The 9,018-nt window shown below is 43.3% G+C and overlaps 1 protein-coding gene across 3 annotated transcripts in view; it reads left to right on the top strand.

Moving 5' to 3' along the window:
• Positions 1 to 9,018, top strand: part of TTC39C (tetratricopeptide repeat domain 39C) — a 115,312-nt gene that overhangs the window by 83,720 nt on the left and 22,574 nt on the right. The window lies entirely within an intron of this gene.

Raw genomic sequence — 9,018 nt, 5'->3', positions numbered from 1 at the left:
GTGTGTGTGTGTGTGTGTGTGTGTGTGTGTGTGTGTGTGTGTGTGTGGTGTGTGGTGTGTGTGACTGTGCATGTGTGTGTGATGAATGAATACAAAGTACAGTCTCTTGTTCGTTTCCTCTCAGTTGTGCTGTGATGATGGTTATGTTTCTGTGGCTCCTGGACTCTTGTCAGAATGGGAGCAGCCATATTTATGGCATGTGGAAACAGCTCCTTAAGTATGCAAATTTCGTGAATTCCACATCCCCAGTAGTATTAAAAGCTCCATCTCCCCCATCAAGGACTTTCTAAACATAACTCTAAAATCAAAGCATATTAAGAAAAAGATTGATAAAATTGATCATAAATTGATCAAAAGATTGATAGAATTGACATAAAAATAAACTTCTGTATTGTAAAAATATTATAAAGTTCAAAAAAAGAAAAAAAAAAAAAAAAAACCCTGGATGCTAACCTACTGAAGGTTAGCATCTTTAATATAGTAAGAGTTCTTTCAAAATTAGGACATAATGGAAGGATAAATAAATAAAAGCGCAGAAAAAGAAAAATGTCAAAACACCTAAGCTGGGTAGTCAGGAAATAAGATATACACATGGCCAATAACATGTGAACCTCGCAAAAATCCAGGAAATGCAAATTAAAACAACATGGAAAAATGGTTGGCTAATACTGAAAACATTCAGTGTGAATAAAAGATATAGGGAAATTGACCCTTTACAAACTGTTGGTACATACGGAAAATTACTAAAATCTTTATGGCTGGTGATCGGGTATTTATACAAATTTCTGTTATAATTTGCCAACCTAAGAGGGAAATACATGTACTATATAGGCATGCATATATGAAATACATATGCGTGCACACACACACACCTGCACGTACACACACACACACACACACACACACTTGGAGGCAGGCACTGCACTGGCCCACCTTCCTCACCTGTGAGAGCTCCTGGAGTGGCTTCTGAGTGGGATGTGGGGAGCACTGTGACTTGCCTCACTGGAGTCAGGTCCTCACCCTTGCCCTTACACCAGAGAAAGACACTTCCATGCCACCACATAGGTGATGGTGGACCGAGGTGAATGGATCCCCAAAGAAGGGACACCCCTGACAGTTGGTGTCTTGGTTTCCTATGGCTGCTGTAACAAAGTATCACAAACTGGAGACTTAAACAACAAAAGTGTATTGTCCCGCAGCTCTGGGCTAGATGTCCAAAGTTAGAGTCAGCAGAATTAGCTCCTCTGAGGGCTATGAGGGAGAACCTGTTCCATTCCTCTCTCCTGGCTTCTGGGGCTTGCTGGCAAGCTTTGCCATGTCCTGGCCTGTAGAAGCGTCGCCCCGTCTCTGCCTCCACCTCTGCATGGTGTTCTCTCTGTGCTGGCCTCCACATCTGCATTTTCCCCTTTTATGAGGGAGTGAGGACCCACCCTACTCCAGTGTGGCCTCATCTAAACCTAACTCATTACATCTTCAACAACCCTATTTCCAAATAAGGTCACATTCTGATGTAGGACTTAGGACTTTAACATGAATTTGGAGGGATACAATTCAGTCCCTAATGGTTGACAACCAGTGCCAATTAGTGTCTCGCCACAGGCAACTGGACGTTTCTCTCCCTTTTTATGCAGATGCCATTGGTGCCCTGGTCACCTCCAAGCACACCACCTACATATTCTTCCAGAGGTCTCAGAACAGAAAGACTCTCACACCATATTAAAATGGGCTGGAATCACGCAGTTTACTGAATTGATGTAAATCGCTCAGTGAATAGCCCGGGGAAAGAGAAAGCATCAGTTAACGCCCTCGGGAGGGGCTGCGGGGGGGGGGGGGGGGGGGACCGTGCAACCTGAGTGCTGGGGTGTGCAACATGCAGTGTCCTCCCCTCCCTTTCTCTGCATATCCCTCTTCCTCACTGACGTGTGGTTAGAAGGACCAGCGTTGTGTTTGAGAGAGGGGTTCTGCAGGTGGAGGGCATCCTGGGCTGTGGCACACAATTGATCAGAGACCCATGGGGATGAGTACACCTGGCCATAGTGCAGCAGACTGATGGACATCCATGGATTGTTTTGTTTTATTTTGTTTTGAGATGGAGTCTGGTTCTGTGGCCCAGTGCAGTGGCACTATCTCGGCTCACTGCAACCTCCACCTCCTGGGTTCAAGCAATTCTCCTGCTTCAGCCTCCTAAGGAGCTGTGATTACAGGTGCATGCCACCACGCCTGGCTAATTTTTGTTTTTAGTAGAGATGGGGTTTCACCATGTTGGCCAGGCTGGTCTCGAACTCCTGACCTCAAGTAATCCGCCTGCCTCAGTGTCCCAAAGTGCTGGGATTATAGGCATGGGCCACCGCACTTGACCCAGCCATGAGTTTTATTGGTGTTTTACTGGGCAGAGGATACCTGGTGCCTGAATGGGTGTCACCAGTGGATGGTCAAATTAAGACCTCATGAGTATTAAGTTCTCATGTATATTTAGTATGCTAAATATTTAGTCTTGTTTGTATATTTAATCTCATGTATAGTTAGTTCCCAAATGCCTCATGAATATTAAATATCTCTTAGGCCTTTCATCCTTCTCTCACCAACACACACACATGTACACACACACACATCCACATGCACACTCTACTTGCTAAGTGCTTCTTTTATTCTAAATATATCTCACTCTACTTGCTGAGTGCTTCTTTTATTCTAAATATATCTCATGAATTTTGCTATTCTAACTGATACGTTTTGGCTGTGTCCGCACCCAAGTTTCATCTTTAATTGTAGTTCCCATAGTCCCTGTGTGTCATGGGAGGGGCCAGGTGGAGATAATTGAATCAGGGGGGCAGTTTCCTTCATCCTGTTTTCATGATAGTGAGTGAGTTCTCATGAGAGCTGATGGTTTAGAAGGAGCGTTGCTCTGCACTTCTCTTGCCTGCCACCATGTAAGACGTGCCTTTGCTCCTCCTTCACCTTCTGCCACGATGCAAGGCCTCCCCAGCCATGTGGACCTGTGAGTCCATTAAACTTCTCTTTTTTGATAAATTATCCAGTCTCAGGTATTTCTTTATAAGCAGTATGAAAAGAGACTAATACACTAACAAACTTTTGTTTTTGAGACAGGGTCTCCTTGTGCCACCCAGGCGGGAGTGCAGTGGTGCAATCACAGCTCATTGCAGATTTGACCTCCCAGGCTCAAGCGATCTTCCCACCACAGCCTCCCAAGAAGGTGGGGCTACAGGCATGTGCCACCAAACCCACCTAATTTTTTGTGTTTTTGTAGAGATGGGGTTTCACCATGTTGCTTAGGCTCTAACAGGGTTTTTACTTACTAGTTGCTTAAAACGTCTTAAAATAGAATGTGCTTATGTTTTACAAACTGCAAACTTATTTATCTAACATATTTGAACATTCTCAAAGGCAAATAAATGCACATCAAAGCTATAGAATTAGGGAAGAAGGGACTATTGTGTTCTGTGATTTGTCCCTGCAACAGTCACCTCTTGTCTGATGTTTAACCCAACAAGATTGAAGTGACACCAACATTATCTTAATGCCAGCAGACTGGGCTCTGAACTGAAACCTTTGCGCGTGTGAGCTTTTTGTCATTTAACATTAAATATGATTTGGACATGGCACAAAAGGAAACCGCTCGCTTGGGAAGCAGAATCTTGTGTTACAGATTCGGGGAGGGCTGGAACTTGACATCCCTTTGGCAATATAGTCTCGGCCAAATCCCCAAAAGAACTAGGCCTTGTTTCCATTTCTACTCTTTTCGCAACTCTAGACATGGAACCTTTTGCTGGGTAGCTGAGTTCAGCAAGTCCTCCCAGTTAGGTATTGCTGGTGAGCATTTTTCAATAGAACAACAGGGAACATTAGTAGACCCCAGGCTTCATGTGTTGACTCTGTGAATCATTCAGACATTTTTGTATCTTCATGTTTATATGTTGAGATTTTTATATAGGGCTTTAAAAGTACATTAGTATGGAAATATCAATAATAGCTTGAATTTTTTAATTGTGTGGAAAATGTCACCTGTAGTTGCTCCATCCCTTTATAGTACATGGTTTATTTCTCTTTGTCCCTTCTCTTGCCACAGAATATTCATGTATTTGTTTGGATATTAGGCAAGAGTACATTCTTGTGTATTTATGATAGATTCTTAAACAGATCTTAATTATGCCTGTTAGATAAAATCTGGAATTTCTCCTAGTGAGTCTGAAACAATTGGTAGGAAACTTAATTGCCATTTACTGTGAGTGAGTGTGTGTTCAGAATGTTGGAAAACAATATTGTGGATTATTTCCCACCACTATTAAAATAAGGTGACACTTATTTTTAAAGACAAGGTACCTTTCCTAAGAGTGTTATACTTAAATGAAATTTATTTCAACATCCCAGCTGGGTGCTGTGGCTCATGCCTGTAATCCCAGTGCTTTGAGAGGCCAACACAGGAGGACTGCCTGAGGCCAGGAGTTTGAGAACAGCCTGAGAAACATAGCAAGACCCCCGTCTCTACAAAAAAAAAAAAAAAAAAAAACCACAAAAAGTTAAAAATTAGCCGGATTCGTGGCATGTACACATAGTCCCAGCTACTCAGGAGGCTGAGGTGGGAGGATTGCTTGAGCCCAAAAGTTCAAGGCACTCCAGCCTGGGTGACAGAGCAAGACCCTGTTTCTAATAGTAATAATAATAATAAAAGAAACTTAAAAATTAAACAAAATTTCAACACCCCCTGCCCTGAGAATATAAACAAAGCAAATTATTTCCTAAGGTTCAAACTTGTGTTGATTATAAAGTTGGTACTAGAATTGAGTAGTATTGTCTAAAGTCTAACATTCTTTGTTACACTGTGTGGCCATTAGGAAAAACATTTAAATTATGACGATTTAAACATTTAATTATTCAGTTGAAACGCATGGCTTTAAAAAGTGAACTAGTTATTTATCTAGTTCAGAGCACAGGAAATATGAAAATATTTGCAGCTGGTTCTGCAAGTCTAGCATTATCCTGATAACCAAAGAGTAAAGCACTGAATGAAAAATGTTTGGTCATGCATTCCCAATATTGAAATTCTAAACAAGCCGGATGCAGTGGCTCGTGCCCATAATCCCAGCACTTTGGGAGGCTGAAGCAGGCAGATCACCTGAGATTGGGAGTTCAAGACCAGCCTGGCCGGCCAACATGGTGAAACTCTATCTCTAGTAAAAATCCAAAAAAGTAGCAGGGTCTGGTGGTGCACACCTGTAATCCCAGCTAATCGGGAGGCTAAGGCACGGGAATCACTCGAACCCAGGAGGCAGAGATTTCAGTGAGCTGAGCCAAGATCACGCCTCTGCACTCAAGCCTGCACAACAGAGTAAGACTCTAAAAAAAAAAAAAAAAAAAAAAAAAAAAGTATATAATAGCAAATTAAATCCAACACTGTAATTTTAAAATGCTATACTATGACCTGGTAGGACTTAGTCCCAAAGGGCAAGCGTGGTTCAGCCTCAGGTAATGTGTTGCTGTTATTCCCTGCATTAAGGAAATATAATTGATAAAACCATACAGTCCTATCAATGGTATTTAATAAAATGTACTACTCGATCCAAATTAAAAAAAAAAAAAACTGTTGGTAAGGTATAAATGGGAAGGAAATTTCTTAAATAGTAAAAAATGGCATCTACTTGCAGCAAGCCCTATTTAATGATGAAACCATATTTAAGGGTGGCCTCATTAAAGACAGCAATGCAGTGTGCTATTATAATTCAATATTTTAACTGGTGCTTCTAGCCAATTAACAAACAAATTTGTTCTGGAAGAAGAGAGTACTGTCACTTGCAAATTATTTTAATGCCTCCATGGAAAATCCAAGGAAATTAAATATATATATATGAGAGAGAACTCCTAAGAGGATGATATTGTGTCATACACAAAATCAACTTGCCAAAATCCAGAGTTTTCCCACATACCAGCAACACTCACTTAGAGAATAAAATGGAGCAATGAATACCTTTTAGAGTTGCTAGAAGAACTGGAAAATATCTAGGAATATACTGGTAAAAGGACAGGCTCGAATAACTGGAAAAATATGCTCCATCTTTAGTAACGGTGCCATGGCTGCAGATTATGCTGATGTGAATTTGTCAATAAATATGCCCTACTTAATTTGGCAAAGGTTTATACTTTGTGTTCTTCATGTCTTTTGCTGGAAGCAGATACAGCTAGCCAATATTGTTCCTCATTTTACTAGTGAGGAAACTGAGGCTCGGAGTGGTTTTTGTGACACAATGTGTCCAGGCATAATTAATGAGACAAAAGCCTAGATGGCACTAAGTCAGTCCTGGCCTAGTGACTTTTTTATACCAGCCCATTTTAAAGCAAATGCTTTTGAGGTCAGAGTATCTGTATTTCTTTAAAATTGAACTATGAATCAAGTATCCAGTTGAAGATAATTCTTTCTCTGGTCCATTGTGGACCAGAAAAAGACTTTTATTTTTTTTTGAGACGAAGTCTCGCTCTGTCACCCAGGCTGGAGTGCAGTGGCGCGATCTTGGCTCGCTGCAACCTCCAACTCTCAGGTTCAAGTGATTCTCCTGCCTCAGCCTCCTGAGTAGCTGGGACTACAGACATGTGCCACCATGCCCGGCTAATTTTTTGTATTTTTAGTAGAGATGGGATTTCACCATGTTAGCCAGGCTGGTGTCGATCTCCTGACCTCGTGAGCTACCACGCCCAGCCTCTGTGAGAGATTTTATGATGACAAATTAAGATATCCACCATGGGCTGGGCACGGGGACTCACACCTGTAATCCCAGCACTTTGTGAGGCCGAGGTGGGCGGGTCACAAGGTCAGGTGTTCGAGACCAGCCTGGCCAATGTGGTGAAACCCCATCTCTACTAAAAATATAAAAATTAGCCGGGCGCAGTGGCACATGCCTGTAGTCCCAGCTACTCGGGAGGCTGAGGCAGGAGAATCGCTTGAACCTAGGTGGCGGAGGTTGCAGTGAGCCGAGATCATGCCACTGACTGCAGCCTAGGCGACAGAGCGAGACTCTGTCTCAAAAAAAAAAAAAAAAAAAAAAAATCTCACAGATCTTTTTTTTTGGTGAGAATGAGCATGGTGGCTTATGCTTGTAATCCCAGGACTTTGGGAAGCTGAGTTGGGAGGATCACCTGAGCCCAAAAGTTTGGGACCAGCCTGGGCAATGTAGTGAGACCCGGGTCTACAAAATATGAATTAAAAAAAAAATTTAGCCAGGCACAGCTGCGCATGCCCATAGTCCCAGCTACTTAGGAGGCTGAGATGGGAGTATTGCTTGAGCCTGGGAGATTGAGGCAGCAGTGAGCCATGAATGCACCACTGCACTCGAGCCTGGGAGATTGAGGCAGCAGTAAGCCATGAATGCACCACTGCACTCCAGCCTGGGAGGCAGAGCTAGACCCTGTCTTTAAATTTTATATATATATATGAGAAATAAGGGAAAATGTATTTCAACTGTGCTAATGGCTGTTTGTCATAATTCCTCACTCAGTGATCAGGATAGAACTAGAATGAATTCTGTAGTTCTGCTTGCTCTCGGCATAATGCCGTTGAGCTCCCCAACCTGGCCTCAGTCAGTGCTTTCGTGCCTTCTGGAGGCTGCGGGGAGAACCCTTCCTTGCCTCTTCCAGCCTCTGCTGGCTGCTGGCCTTCCTTGACTTGTGGCAGCATCACTCCAGGCTCTGCCTGCACAGTTGACAGTGTCCCCTTCTCTCCAATGTGTGTCACTTTGAAGGATACATGTGATTGTATTTAGGGCCAACCTGGCTAATCCAGGATAGTCTCTCACATCTCAGGATCCTTGAGTTAACCACGTCTGCGTACACGCTCCCCAACCACGTCTGCGTACACGCTCCCCAACCACGTCTGCGTACACGCTCCCCAACCACGTCTGCGTACACGCTCCCCAACCACGTCTGCGTACACGCTCCCCGAAGAAAGCACACTTTAGAGGCGGTTGAGGCAGAATTTTGATTACTAGTCAGTTGTTACCTTGTTGACCTTGACCAAGATCCTTAACTTCTTTGAACTTTACTGTCTTCATCCGCAAATGGAATTAATACATGCCTACCTCAGAGAGTTTGAAAGGGTTAAGAGAAATAATTTGATTGAAATACTACCTGGATTTCTTTTTCCTTTACTAGGATTCAAAGCTTTGTTTGGACTCATCTTTTTATCTCCAGAGCCTGTCCCTGGCACATAGCGGTTGCCCAGTAAATGTTTCGTGGTTAATTTTCTGTTCCCTGAAGGACAGCGTGCTATTGCTCTGTCATGTACTGTGGGGGACAGCAGGGGACGGCTCGGTGGTAATGCCCCATCCAGAAACATTCTGTATGTGAGAACTATGTCATTCATTTAGCAAAGTGAGAGAAGTGTGCAAAACTGAACACCTAATGCTGTGGTTTCTGTATAAATATGCTAAATTTTATACAGCATATTTAGCTGTATAAAATCAGATATGATTCAGGAAGAGAACTGATTCTGATTCAGGAAGAGAACTGTTGATCCCAAAAGGGAAAAATTAAGCGTGGGGTGTGACATGAGCGTCGATACCCCCACACGCACTCGTGCACACATTCCTGCGTCATAAAGGATCGCTTTTTCTTGTTTTCATCCTTGATGTTTTGTATTTGGGCTGTGTGCTAACTCACAGTCAGTGTCAATGCCCGCCAATGCCCGCCTTCCGAGCTGTGGGCGATTCCCATTGCTCTGACGTTTCCTCCAAGTGGACGTTAAGTTACTGAGAACAGGGATCAGGGATGCGGTCGTAGTGTCTTCTGTGGCTACCTGGTCAGCATTCATAAACGGTGATAATGGATTGAATGCTGCTGTTTCAACCTTCCTGACAACAGAGGAGAGTGTTGCTTTGGGGCTTGAGCGGTTATTGATCCAGCTAGGCCTTGGTTAATGAGTCATGTGGCTTACGGTGTTCCTGAGTCACAGGCTGTCCTGAGGATCACCTGCTGACTCATCCGTGCCCTTGTTTCCCCGAGGCCTCCCGCAGT

Source organism: Piliocolobus tephrosceles, chromosome 18 (genome assembly GCF_002776525.5).
Source record: "Piliocolobus tephrosceles isolate RC106 chromosome 18, ASM277652v3, whole genome shotgun sequence".
NCBI lineage: Eukaryota > Metazoa > Chordata > Mammalia > Primates > Cercopithecidae > Piliocolobus > Piliocolobus tephrosceles.
The sequence above is the reverse complement of the archived record's forward strand: the minus strand, read 5'-3'. Positions and strand labels throughout refer to the sequence as shown.